The following is a 16,125-nucleotide window of genomic DNA, read 5'->3' on the forward strand; positions in this document are numbered from 1 at the left end:
TATTCTCTATTTTTTTTTTTTTTTCCTTTTAATCAAAGTTGTCGTTGTGCGATATACAAAAATTATCATGTTCCAGAATAAATGGTTGATTTAAAATAGATATTTCGCTCTATACACGCGAAAATCGTGACATTTCGTTTCAGCGCGCGACGAAGCGCGCTTTAATTTTTAATTACGAGAACGAAAACCCAGTTCTCGTTTTAGTTCCTGACATACATCAATGTTTCAGTAGATGGACAAACAACTTCATCGCGGTAATTATATTTTGACGGAATAAAATACACGCATTCATCGAAAAACTTTTTATAGAAGCATTTAAACCAAATTTATATTTAAAATATATTATCGTGATAAAATAATATATTTTTGTCATACACTAGATTAATACAACATCCCAAGACAATGCCGATATAAAAGAAAATGTCAACGTCCTTACACAGCCTCGTCCTCGAACAACCTTAGCACTTTAAATTGAGCAAAATTGTCGGATATGCACGCACATATACGAAAAACTATGATAGTATTTTATAGGCGAAGTTAATCCGCGTTCTAATACTTTATTATTGTCATTACTCTCAAAATGATTATACTCTCAAAATTTTACTAATAAGTCACAATTTCCCGAAATTTTTTTGTAAATAAATTATGGTATGCATGTGATATTATGAATTATGTGATATTATTACTTTCGATTGAGATTTATATGTGTGTGATTCGTAATGAATATAAGTTTAGTTATATATGTGTAAATAGATCTGAGATATAATATATATTTGTGTGTATAGATTAGCGATTTATATTTTTGTTGAATTATTTTCAATCACTGCTAGCTCTACCATAGTATCGCTTCTTTTAGTTATATTTCTTTTTACATTTCCTGTATTTAAAATAAAACGAGTATATATTTACACATGCTCGAAAAAAAAAGAAAAATAAGTATATCAAATGCAACTAAAAAGAATATATCTATAATTAAACAATCTTTAGTAACCAAATTGCGTAACTCTTTATCACTAATTGTTAAATAATATACGATTAAATAATATTTATTTTTTTTACTCGATATGTCATTTAATCATACCAGAAGCTCTAGAAATTTCTGAACGAAGGATATATATTCTCGATATACCTGACAAAAATTAACAAAAAACATCACAATAAAGCTATATCAAACGAAACGAGCGTGAAATACTATTTACATCCTCTTATTATAACGTGATTTATTCAATGCTCTGGGATAAATCCTTTGAAGAGTAAAATATTACAAATAAAAATTGTGGTCAATAGGTAATAGTTGTCATTAGAGAAATTAATGATTCTACAAATAACTAACATAAAATGTGTCGTAGAATATATTCCAATCGCAAAAAATTAAAATTCTAAATTCTAGATTCGTTATTGAAACTCTATATCAGATTCCAATGGTATAACTCCTTATTCCAGCATAATATAAAAAGAACTTGCCTTGAACTCGCTGATTTTGCTTGAATCGCGGATTTCAGGAATGGAATATTATTTTTTTAATCCTGTATGTATGTGTATATATGTGTCTACACACTGAATAATCTTTTGTGCAACTTTTTCCAAGGTTCCTACACGAAAGCACAAACATTAATCAAAATTCAGCCTTCAAAATATATAATGTAACACATAGAGAGAGAGAGAGAGAGAGAGAGAGAGAGAGAGAGAGAATTACATACACACACATACACGCACGCACGCACGCACGCACGCACGCACATATAAATATAAAGTTATATCTTGACATAGCAGAAACATTCTGTCAACATCATCATACCGAAAGAAAGAAAGAAAGGAATTCACTGAATTAATTAAATCCATGGCAAGCTCATCATTACATAATTTATACAGTTGAGTACTTGCTTACACCATATTTTATCCGTCTTCAAATGTGAATTAAAATATAGAAAAAAATTCATCTTCTTTGCATTTTAAGCTTCTATACATATAATAAACCATATAATAAACTATAACTACAGACTACTTTTGAGTTGGCTGATTGTACGTTATAGGAACATGAGTACAGGAAGCAAGAAAATATCAGGAAGATGAATGTCATGTACGTTCAATAAATATTTCTTTTTTGAGATGTTTAAAATGAAGACTGCATCACGTTTTTCAATCAGGAACGTATATATATATATGATTGAAACACGTGATGAGAAAGAGAGAGAGAGAGAGAGAAAGAAATAGAAAGAAAAAAATACAAAACAAATCTTGAAAACATATGTAAAATAAAATATTTTTTGTTAAATTTTTATTTTTTGTAATTTTATTGCACAATATAATATGCGGCTTCATTGAAAGAATTAGAGGAAATCTTAACTGATATCCTTTTAACTTTTGATATCTTTTAATCCTAATTTGCATTTTTTTATTAAATTAACATCACATTATCAAGATACAATATGAGTGACTCTTTAAGAATATAAATAAAACTGTGTTACACGAGAAGCTTATATTTTCTGCTTACATTTTCTAAAAGTGTCTACGCGTAACCGCGTCGCGAAGATCGAGTTGCAACGATACCGCGTTACATACAACAAGCTCTCTACCTCGAATAGACCATACGATACTAACGAAGTGTCTCACAGGCCGAGGATGAAAGCGAGACGGGCAGAGTCGAAAGACGCAAAAGACCTCGACGATGAGCGTTCCCCTTCGACGAACCGAGAACATGAACTCTTCCGTAAACGTCAGGTAAAAAGGAAAAGGAGCATCTGCTTTGTACTCAAGCCGCGGAAACCAATCCTATCTTTTACGTAAGGTCCGACCATCTATCTCGACAAAAAGAAGAACTCGAAGAAGAATCATAAACGGAGATACCGTTCTTCGTTTAACTGCTTAAAGTGCAAGGTGAAGGATACACTCCGTTGAATACTTCGTCGATTGGATCTACCGCATTTGATAGCATTTATGTCTGATTGCAGTGTGTCTCGGAAAACTAGTTTCTTGGGAAATCGACGGCGAACCGATATGTAGTTCTTCGTCGTCGTCTTGGCGAGCGTCTCGCGACTGGCTCAATGTAGCAATTATTGGTGTTTACGGCCTCGACGGAGGAACTAGCTTAATTGAAGAATTAGTTTAGGAACGGGAACGCTTGACTCACGCTCGCGCTCCCGGGAGGAGCTCGAGAAACACGTTCAGGATCGTGTCTCGTGTGTAATCGGGAGCTTTACGCGCTCGAGGAACATCGGAAATATCAAGACGCCGAGAGTAACGACGATGAATCTCTTAGGTAAGTACTTTACGAGACATATAAGTGATTGTTTCAGTGAACACTGAATAACATAAAATGTTAAATTTTGCGAAAAAAAATATAAAAAAACAAGTAGAGTTGTGCAAATTAGAAACTTGCACATTGCTTCCTCATCATTTTATCTTACAATGCTTAAGCTGCTTTAAGCATGCGGATTTTTCAATTTTTGCTTCCTCATAGAGAAAGCTTTGTGAGCAAAATAAAAATTAAAATAATTTCTTTCACCGATCCTCACTAAATTCAACATCAAACATCCTTTAATAATACATATAAAGAGAGAATAGAGAGATAATAATAATTTTGCGAAACTTTAGTTATCTACAATAACTTGTTTTTCTACGGAAAACATTGAATCTACGCTTCTTCCGCTTCTTGGCGTATTATGATACGTTCGATAGTTCTTTATGCACGACTGTAAGTAGGTTAAGACGCAGTACAACTATATCATATTGCCACAAAACTCGGAGTTATGGATTGTTGAAGTATTATATACCTATATAATCTATCAACACTCTTATACATGCAAAACAAACAAAATTGAACTTAGACAATTGACTGATGATTGATTGATCGATATTATCTTTCTTCTAAATGTTGGATATGTACTTAATTAAATGATTATATGTGTATCATTAAGTAATACAAATTTTTTTTAAATTCGTATTATATTTTACGGTCTTATATACTGAATATCGACGGTTATCAATATAGATATAATTGTTGTAAAAAACATTTATTTAAATTACTCTTCCTGCCGGAGTTAAATTATTTAATGTTATACATAATATTGACACAGCATCATAATTATGAAATTGAAAAAGATCTGTGACTGTGTAAACATTAAATATAGTATTAATATAGAATATTAATTGCATCCTTTGAATCGATTTATTTTCTCCATATAAATCGTACTTACCTTGCACCTGTACTAAACAGCAAGGGAAAGAAGCAGGAAGGGAATATCAAGGTTTACAGGAAAGATTATTCCTTGCAAAATCAATTACCTGCAAATAAAAAAGATTTGGCATAACTATTTAATTAATTTATTTGCATTTATCGTAATCACTCGTAAAAGTAACAGGGATACGTAAACAATTAGTTCGAATTAGCTTAGATACAAACAGTCTAAAACACATCTTTTCTATTTCACAAAGCTTCCTCTATGAGGAAGCAATATTACAAAAAGATGAGAGTAATATATATTAAAATATATGAGAATATATGTATATGTATATCTGTATATATGCATGTTTGTGTGTGTGTATGTATGTGAGAGAATTATTACTGTATACTGTATTATAAAAATTATATATATTACTATATTTTCTCATACATTATATTATATTATATATAAAAATATTATATAAAGAGAGAATAGAGAGATAATAATAATTTTGCGAAACTTTAGTTATCTACAATAACTTGTTTTTCTACGGAAAACATTGAATCTACGCTTCTTCCGCTTCTTGGCGTATTATGATACGTTCGATAGTTCTTTATGCACGACTGTAAGTAGGTTAAGACGCAGTACAACTATATCATATTGCCACAAAACTCGGAGTTATGGATTGTTGAAGTATTATATACCTATATAATCTATCAACACTCTTATACATGCAAAACAAACAAAATTGAACTTAGACAATTGACTGATGATTGATTGATCGATATTATCTTTCTTCTAAATGTTGGATATGTACTTAATTAAATGATTATATGTGTATCATTAAGTAATACAAATTTTTTTTAAATTCGTATTATATTTTACGGTCTTATATACTGAATATCGACGGTTATCAATATAGATATAATTGTTGTAAAAAACATTTATTTAAATTACTCTTCCTGCCGGAGTTAAATTATTTAATGTTATACATAATATTGACACAGCATCATAATTATGAAATTGAAAAAGATCTGTGACTGTGTAAACATTAAATATAGTATTAATATAGAATATTAATTGCATCCTTTGAATCGATTTATTTTCTCCATATAAATCGTACTTACCTTGCACCTGTACTAAACAGCAAGGGAAAGAAGCAGGAAGGGAATATCAAGGTTTACAGGAAAGATTATTCCTTGCAAAATCAATTACCTGCAAATAAAAAAGATTTGGCATAACTATTTAATTAATTTATTTGCATTTATCGTAATCACTCGTAAAAGTAACAGGGATACGTAAACAATTAGTTCGAATTAGCTTAGATACAAACAGTCTAAAACACATCTTTTCTATTTCCTTTTCGTACCATTAAGAATATATTCACACAGACAAGTTTCGACCATGATTCGAATATCACTTTATTCCACCTCTCTCGCATCACGCTCTTATATACTTATACATGTACGATCGACCCGTATATTAATGTCGGCTAGCCGAAAGATCGGCCGTAGATCCTTCTCCATCAGGTACGTCCTTAAGGGCGCCTAATCTAATTGTAAGAGTCGAAATTCGACTATTAGAAAGTAAAAAATCGAGAGAGAATCAGGACACGAGAGAGACTTTAATTTTTTTTGCAAAGGAAAGAAATAGCCATACATGAGATGCTAAAACGGCAATTCTGTATTTAGCATCGTGTAAAAATCCGTTTTTGTCGATACCAATATCTGTTCATTGTTGCCAATCTTAATCAACTATATCGAGCCTCGTTACAGTTAGAACTATGATTTAAAAGAATCTATGCTAATCAGAATTAATGATCCAGACTGATCTCGAACTCACTGTGGATAAAACGAGCAATACAAACAGCCATGCAAACTATCGTACATGTCACAATCGCGCGTGATTATTGCTTCTAAAGTAGTTGCGTACTCCACTGAAATATCTCCTAACTAATCATCCATTGTAGCAGTGCATTTTACATAGACACGCGGTGTTTGCACAACATGTAGCTTACCACGGTAGACGCTGAAAAATCGCTAGTATCGAAAAAGCTTATTTAACATAACAGGCGAGACGATTGCACTCGGAAACATTTAAATCGCATACTTGAAGAATCCACGGAGTCCTATTCCCTAACATAATCATGCTTATAGCTAGCTCTACACGTACTATTACAGATTCGTATTGATCTTTGCGTTCGCCGAAACGATCGGAAGTCTCGCGTACTCGATCTCTCGTTTGGTACTCTTAGGAATGGCAAACAGTAATCATGATCTTAAAAAAGATATATCTTTTGTATCACGATTTTTGCAATACTGTATTATTGAATACAAAATGCTAGGATTTGATATGAATTTATTATGAGTTTGTCCTGATAGTTTCTCTATTTTTCACTTATATTATCTTGTATCGACTAGTGTGATTTAACATAAACATGAATTTAATTTTTGATAAAATGCGATATGATTAAAAGTCTCTAGCTATTTAATTTCGCGATAAGTGATTGATATTTAATAAATGAATGATATTTGAAATTTTTCGAAACCTGCTTAAAAAATTGCATAAGATGCTATTAATTTCGCTCAATAGCGGTCATGAATCATCAAGCTACAACTTGATTTACTAACTAATCGAAGATATGCATGTGCCTTAGCTTAATGTGATATTGTGCTCTCTTTCTCTCTCTTTCTTTCTCTTTTATAATTGATAATATATGGAAGTTAGAAACTTGGATTTCCCGTGCAGAGCAATGTCATGAAGAACATGGGAACTGTATGTATTTAACTAGTTGTCACTGTGATTTGCAAATTAAGCTTTGCCACTGCTACTCGATAGGAGATGATAAATAAATCAATCAGCGATAACGAGAGCTAATCGATCTCGAGACCGCACTATGCAAGCTCGTCGAGAATATATACGAGCATGCCGTTGAAGTAAGAGATGGTACTACTACAATTCAACGAGCTGTCAAAAATATCTGCACTTAAATTGTTGAGAATAAGTATACGCAAATTGATGAAAAGCTAAAGATAAATTCACGATTTTTCGATGATATATATACTGCCCTATCGTTCACAATTTTATTTCTTACGCAAAATTGTAAATTTCTATATAGCTTGCATCTGTATGAATATTTTTTAATTAATATTCTGAAAATATTTGATTTTTAAATGCATGCATAATTTCAGTATATATATTGTCTTTCAATTGTAAATTCATACAATATTGTTATGTGCATCTAAAATTTAAAAAAAGCATCACCGTAATTAATAGCTAGTTAAAATATTGTATATTGAAGTTTTTCTTAAAAAATATTGATCTTTAAATTAATTTGACTTTACATCTCACAATCTTGTTTTTACGTTTATTTTATAGGGCAATATATAAGAAAATGTATTATTTGAAAAAAAGAAATCAATATTATATGAATTTTTGTATGATGATCGAAAGCGATGAGGCTTTTAAAAAACGCGCGTATATTTACGGATTGATGAAAATCGCGCTTCGTGCCCTCGAACGGGAGTTTGTAGCCAACAATTGGCAAGTCACGCACACTCGTTTCGTCGAGTCGAATATGCCTTAGGCATTTAAATTGTCTTCCTGTCATTACATGCGATGCCTACCGAGGCTGACCATCGTGCAACGTAAACGAGAAGTACGATTCGTCGTTAGACGTGTATACGCGAAACATATTCCCGATTGGAACAAAAATAAGAGACAAATCTATAATTTATAAGGCCTATTTTTTTATTTACATTTTTAATTCGCGTTAGCGATGAACATATTGATTACCGTATATAAAATACGTATAACAAAAGTGAATTTCTACAAATTTTACTCTAAAGTACATGTATATAATATATGCACAAATAATACTTTAATAAAAATTTTTGTTATAGAACAAATATAAAGAGAGAGAGAGAGAGAGAGAAATATTAATTATATAAGAATGCGCGTGTGAATGTGATTATAAAAATATTTTTTGATAACTTAAGAGTGTGTTGTTTATTATTTAAGACGGTCGTAGAGTCAATGTGTTGCAATCCTTATAAATTATAGATTATCCTTATAAATTATGCCATTTTTGCATTCGGCTTTCTTATTCTATTCTCGTGTTGTATTTCAACAACAAGATTTTCTTGATTTATTGTAACATCAATATGACTTGATTATCACGAGGATAGCCGGATATAGCATTGTTTCACTTCTGATGAAAATCCTTTCTGTTCTAATAAAGAGCTCTATTGTAAAATAGATTTATATCAATAATACACAATATACAGCACATACACACACACAAAGAATCACTTTGCATATAAATATAATCCTCGCATCCTGGGAATGGCCGCGGTACGCCACTGCCGTGACAGGAATAACGAGGACGTCATATAGCGATGTAACGCTTGCATGCGTATGCAATGCACTTTGGATCGGTCATGGGCATTTAATTCATCTCATCCGTGCGTTATATGAGAGTTGAAAGCAAAAATGATGTAAATCAACATTTTCACAGAATACGTTGAAGAGGAAATGTCGATCGACTTATATCACCGTTCATAATTGGATCCCGCTTGTATATGTATGTGCATGCGACAAAGAAAAAAATTTTTTTTTAATTGGATCATCTGTCCATTCTTTGAAAATAACGACAGTTTCACAAAAATTCATATGCACGTGATTTTATTTAATATTCAATTCCTTTAATTATGCCAATTGTAAAAATTAATGGAACTGTACATAATACACGAATGTATATGAGATATATTGATATGAAGATATATTGACGAATCAAATAACAATCGATCAACCTAGCTCTTCCAGCTAGGTCTTATCGATTATCATACTTGAACTCGTAGAAACTTAATCTCGTTCGTCCATAGTCTTAAGAGTATAACAAGTGTTTGCTCCGTAAATTATAATGCTGTACAACTAACAATAGATCGCGTATACTTCTCTTTTGCGACGACGCGTGGGGCACACACAGATTGGATCCTATGCAATGAATTATATAATGAGGAACAAATGACATTCCGCCGTATGATCATAAGATATTTGAGAAATCTCGCGTCAGACCATACAATATCGAATCTACGAAATATCTACCGACTGTGAAAGAGAGAATCAGACGAGAAAACGTTTTTTTAAGATTTTATCTACAAACGTAAAAGCAAATCGTACGTTTAAACGGTGATAAAGCATAATTTTGTGATAAGATGCCGCGATGATAGTCATACTATTTGCATGTCGAATCAAGTATATACACGATTTAACGCGAGTATCACTGATAAGACTCGAATAAATTTTTCCAGCACGTTACAACGATGCGAAAGTTAGTCTTCTCCATCATTCGATAAAAGTGCACTTTGAGCGCGGTCGCAAAGGAGATACGATCAAATTTGACGAATGCGCTTAATGAAATGTCATTGACCACAAATTATGAGTCGTGTTGATAATTTATGGATTTTGACTCACCTGGCACTGTGTCATGTAACAAAAGTACAATGTGCATAAATTAAGTAGATGAATTGCCTCGTACAAATAAAAATCTCTTGAAATTCAATGACGGATATACAGATGATTTTATTATTGATAGAATGGGTAAACTATATATGTTATAAATTTAAATTTAATTATCCACATTTCTCTCTCTCTCTCTTTTCAATAAAACCAAATTATGAAACAGTGAAATTGATAATAGAATAATATACTATAAGAAAAATTGCAGTGTTTATATTTGAAAAAATTCCATATATTTTCACACACGCACACAGGAATTGTTTATGAAAAACTAAATATCTTTTGCGTGAAAACAGAAATATTTAATGGTATGGATGAAATAAAAACGTCGACGAACTGTATCATTGCGCGTAACAGGTAGTATTTTATCAGATATCCGAAGATATATTTTTATGTTGCTCAAACATTACTCGTAACACATCGTAGTAATATTGTGATTGTTCGGCACTCCCCACGAGTGTCAATTTTAGCCGCGCCGCGCCGACAGGCTATAGTAGTATCAAGGTCATGCCGTTGGCTTTTCTCTCGACTCGCCATCGTCATGCTATTTCGAGGATTTTTCGAAATTCGTCGCGCGGCATCAGCTATCGTCACCGCGAAATACCGATATACATTAGTATTAGAACGTCCTCAATTTTAGCCGACGCAAAAGCTGATTTTGAAAAAATTAAATAAAAATTAATTGTATAATTGTTTTTATTTCCCATTTCTTTATCTTGGTTTCGAATCCAATGTGAAATATGCGGCAACGATCAAATATTTTCACTAATCAAATTTAATTATTATATATATATATATATACTTGTTACTAATATTTTTTCGAGAATTTAGTATTATTTGTAATTTAATATTATGAATTGAATATATGGCATTTTATTAAAGTTAAATATTATTAATTAAATTTTATATTGCGATAAGCATCAATATCGAAATATACAATATGTTTCATGATCATTGATTTTAATTTGAAAGTGATATATATATATATGAAATTAATATTGAAATTTTTCTTTAGGAAAAATTTTTTTAAATTTTAGTTTGCACGTCGGAAAATATGTCATTAAAATTAAAATCGAGAAAGAGAGAGAAAGAGAGTTTTACGACACTGTGTTAAAACGGAGAGAGTTAAATATAATTTACCAAGAACAGTAAAAATATACTCTCCCGTTGCACAACGTGTGATAAACTTTCGTTGACGCAGTAGCACTCCGTACATCTCGTCCGAGTGTGTCAACGATATAGATGAAATCACACAATCTCGAAATCTCGTATCCGTCGTCATGCCAGCAGCACCGTTACATTGTGTCGCACGTCGGTGTCAGTGACATCAACGTTTAGGGTTACCAAGACGTTTTAATTGATCCACAGACCAATTTATTTTAATGTGTCTTCGTCATTTTCCACTTGACTAACATCAACGTTAGTTAAATTCCAAATGAGAAATTTTAATTATCGCTGTGAATTGATGAAATATATATATAATTGTGTCCCTAAATAACTTCGGTAAAAAAAAAAAGAAACTCAAAATTGCCACTTTCACACAATACATAACCGTATTGTAATTATTAATAATTGAACGCGCGTGTGTGTGTACGCGCGTGTGATGTTATTACCAATCATTCGCCCGACGATATTTACACATTTGTATGCAACGAGTCCGCTTTCTAGAAATTTATACCGTGTCATGGTTGCGAATTTCACGGGTCGATATGATCCCCTTTCGAGAGAGTTGAACTTACATCCTAATCGGAAGTAACCCGGTTTCCGGCAAGCAGTTTCGACCCACTTGTTTCTTGAGTTACGTCCTCAGTAATTTTATCCGCATTGATCACATCGCGTTATTATCGATTCCCGCGACCATCTCTTTGTCCGATAAAAAATAATCTTGATCGTATCAAGTAAACAGTGTGTAATATAGAACGCAGATCCAAATCTTGTCATTTCCGAGACAATTGCGTAATCATGAATATACGTTTTTCCGACTTTGTCCACTCTTGCTTCTCGAGCTTATCACAATGCTACACGAACAGCGCTGTTTCATGGATTACACACGACAGATTGCAATGCCTAAAACCCACGAATATATATATATATATATATATATATATATATTGGAACTCAGAAATATATGTATCGGATACAAAAAAAAACTGGGAGAAAAAACTACAAAATGAAAATAAATATTTGAGAATAAATATCTAGAGAAATAAATATAAAACATTCTTAATATACTGCCAAATTAATCATAAATTGATGAATTGCATTTATCTGAATGTCTATATAAATATCATAAACTTATAAAAAAGCAATAATTATCTTAATAAAATAAAAACTTTGAATTGTAACAATGAAATAAATAAACATTAAAGTATTTTGTAACAATTTCGAGACTAAAAAATGGCAAATATCTCGTTTAACGCGGGATATAGATATACATTTTAATACAGTCAATATAGAATCTTCAAAAATGCACGTTGTAAAATACGCATGTGAACAGTGATATTATCATGCGGAAGAGCCGCATTACATGACGCTCCCGTTCGTGATTGCGAAACGCGAAGCGAATTCGGGTCGACGATCGCACGCTGATCGGTGGCGAACGATGAAGTGGATTGAAGAGGATGCGGATGGGAGTGCACGTGTGGCATCATAATGTCTTATATATACGAGCCACACGTGGTATGTGATGCAAAAAACGAGACTCACATATAAAAAAAAAAAGAATAGAAGAAAAAAGAGAGAGATCAAGCACGATGTGTGTGCGCCATGTAAATTATACAATCTTTACAATAGGATTTATTTAAATTAATATTTACAAAAAATGAGCTTTATATATTTTTATGTATATATATTAATCCCACTGCCCACTCGAGCATCGTTGAATTAATCCCGAGTGGGAACGTGCGTCTCTAATATTATTATTATTATTATTATTATTATTGTTATCATTATTTATTATATATATTAACATTATATATTCGTCGTGCACACACGATCTTCGTTTTTAGCGCGTAAAAACGATTTAGTGCGTGTACTTTTTCTCTCTCTCACATGCATCGACACATACACACGCGTCACACACACACACACACACACACACACACACACACACACACACACACACACACACACACACACACACACACACACACACACACACACACACACACACACACACACACACAGATCAAGCACGATGTGTGTGCGCCATGTAAATTATACAATCTTTACAATAGGATTTATTTAAATTAATATTTACAAAAAATGAGCTTTATATATTTTTATGTATATATATTAATTAATATTCAATCAACTCATCGACTGCTAGATCCGGGTAATACGAGTCCGATTTTCGGGGATGCCTACGTGTATAATCGCATTGATAGCGGCTAACAATCGGCTACAATTTACAAACATAATAATTACAAGGCGAGAAAAATCCTCACTTTACAATACTCCTCGATGCAAAATAGCGATAATATTGGTTTTATATTTTTCTCTCTCGTTAATTCCTTTTTATATTTTTACTTTTACGCACAGGTATCCCTATGTCGACGTCCCTATACACGTACAGACAAGTTTAAACTTTACTTCACTCGTACGAACTTTGGCGTAACATCGTTAGCGAACAATTACTATTATTATTATTATTAATATTATTATTATTATTATTATTATTATTATTATTGTTATTATTATTATTATTATTATTATTATTATTATTATTATTATTATTATTATTATTATTATTATTATCAAACACACACACACACACACACACACACACACACACACACACATATACATACATACATACATACATACACACACACACACCTTCTCTCTCGATTTTCGCAAATAAGGCGAAATGAATCCCGTATCGCTTTGTTTTGCTCGCACTCCAACCCGCTCGCAAATACACTCCTCCTTCGCTCTTCTTATCTTCGCATCACCATAAAACTGACGGAAATTAGAGTTTTCGGTAAACCAACTAAAGTCTCATGTATATTTGCTACAAGTTTAAATGGCAAGTTCCATTTCAGATCTAAGATATTATTTCAGTGTATCACGTAACTTTAGTATCTTTACTGTATTAAAAAGACGATATCGCAAATAGGGATGAGATCTACCTTGTGACATTTTCGTGGCTATAACGAACGGAGATATATTCCATGCACGCATATATATAATATAAAGTACCTATTAATCTATCAACGATTCCAAATTCACAATTTATATGTGAAAGAGGAGCGTAATCGGAGTTCGATCGGTACGTCCGCGAACTCTCTCTCTCTCTCTCTCTCTCTCTCTCTCTCTCTGCACGAGAATAATATTCATCCGGAACGAAGCAGACTATCCTGACGGAAAAATCTAAGTTCATGTCCCCGAATGAATGTTGTCATTACTCTCGCATCGATTTTTCCTCAACTTCTCGTAATTTGAGTCCGTTCTGATATCCAATCTCTCGCGCGATTTCTCGTGCACCACGTGCTAAAGTTCACTCAAACTGTCAGTTATCTCCGAGAAATCTCGCTGAGAAATTGGACGGCTGCGCGAACCGGAAAATGCGACCAGAGGATCTCAATGACATTCCGTGGATCCTTCATGGAACATTTTGTGACGCTGTATACATATCGAAGAGAGTCCGCAATCTCGCTTTACCCTTTATAAGCGGCTAAAAATCGTATCTAGGATCACGAGATGTCAAAATTCGTAGCTTATCCTAGTGACACGTAAGATCCATGCGCGAGAGAAAGACAAAAAATACATGGATGCAGTATCTACGCGATCTGAAAGTGTGGATTATTCTTTCCGTGCGAGATTCGTCAGGACGTATAAGAAATACATATCGATTTCGCCCGATCTTTCCAATTGAGCACGAATTGGACACACACGTGTGAGCACGCGCGCACACACACACGCAGCTAAGCATATATACATACATACATACATACACACACGCACGCATGCTGAGAAAATCAATAAAATCAGTATGAGTTATCCGGTTTAGTTGCTCCTAAAGGAGCCATTTACTTCGAAGTAACACAGATCAGATCTCTGGATACAATGTTATTGATTCTTTATAGGTTTATCTTCTTTCTCGTGTGTGTGTGTGTGTGTGTGTGTGTGTGTGTTTGTGTGCGTGTAATTATGTATTGATATTCATTTGAAAATATTGCGGCTATAATTTTTACAGAAATATGCTACTTGGCTAGAAACAATATTTGTTTATCTTTCTGTTTTATAAAAAGGTATTATATGAAGCATTAGATCAATTTTGCATCCATTTTTCACTTAAACCTTCATTGGTCCAATGGAATCATGGCCAGAATTGTTCAATCGCATTCTAATTATAATCTGTATTATATAACATTATCATAAATTTTTTTCTTTAATATACTATACGCAGATGATAATATAAATATACTTTTTCAAATCGTTATTTCTTTATAATGAAATATTGTCATTTATTAATAACACGTCCCTTTTGCGTTATTTTTTCGTTTTTCTTTCTCGTTTTTAGTTTGTAATAAAATCCGCAAATATTATATAATAATTTTCTATACTGGTTATATCAGGAATTTTATTTTCAAAAATAGATAATTCTGGTCGTGACCCGGGCAATATTATTTTAACGGACCAATTAACGTTTAAGTTGACTGTTTTTTCCAAATCCGATTAATTCTCAAAGCAAACAACTCGAACGCGTCACGCACTCTGGATGAAAACGCCAATTTAGAGGAACAAAGGGCCGAAAATAAAATTTCAACGAACGAGGGTTTATCTGCATTGTTTCACTTTCAGTGCTGATTGGTGCGATATAAAACATCGAAAATTTCGACTCGCCACGTCGCGCGCATATAATTGCTCACGTATTTCTCGCCGCACGCCGTGAGACGGTTATTTTCGCTCTCTTGTCCGCTCGGATTAAAAATCTCGCTTGCTATATCGATGATGTTTCATTATTTTGTTCCAAATTTGATTATTCATCATATCGAAATTTCGCAGGTAAAGACAGAATGCGCATAGTGCGCCGATATCGTGATTACGCTCGCACATATGCGTTATACGTATGTACGCGATTTACGCACACCACACAAACGAGAGCATAAACAGACAGCAGTTGAGCTGTATTGTGAATTCGATTAAATATTTGCCAATCCCGTAATCGGATTATTAATCGGTGAGTCGGAATACACGGGCTCGACTCGTGAAGGAAAATTTCGTTTCGCCCTTTCTAATCGCGAGCATATATCCGTCCCGTTCGGTTCTATCTGATTTTTTTGCGAGAATATTCGATATTAATCCTAGCATGCAGGACCAAAAGGTAGAGCTCAACATTAATTATTCTTCATCATAATTTTATAGTCAATTTATTGCAATGCCATTTTTTTACACTTTTTACTCTTATAAAACTTTTACGATTTACATATATATATAT

At 32.9% G+C, this 16,125-nt stretch overlaps 1 long non-coding RNA gene across 1 annotated transcript in view; it reads left to right on the forward strand.

Annotated features, from left to right (window-relative positions):
* Positions 1-2,309: 2,309 nt before the first annotated feature.
* LOC115238442 overlaps positions 2,310-16,125 on the forward strand; it is a 27,360-nt gene continuing 13,544 nt past the window's right edge. Inside the window, exon 1 of the long non-coding RNA XR_003884505.1 lies at positions 2,310-3,259. This is a non-coding gene — a long non-coding RNA (uncharacterized LOC115238442). The remainder of the gene's footprint in view (positions 3,260-16,125) is intronic.

Source organism: Formica exsecta, unplaced genomic scaffold (genome assembly GCF_003651465.1).
Source record: "Formica exsecta isolate Colony F162 unplaced genomic scaffold, ASM365146v1 scaffold34, whole genome shotgun sequence".
Classification (NCBI taxonomy): Eukaryota; Metazoa; Arthropoda; class Insecta; order Hymenoptera; family Formicidae; genus Formica; species Formica exsecta.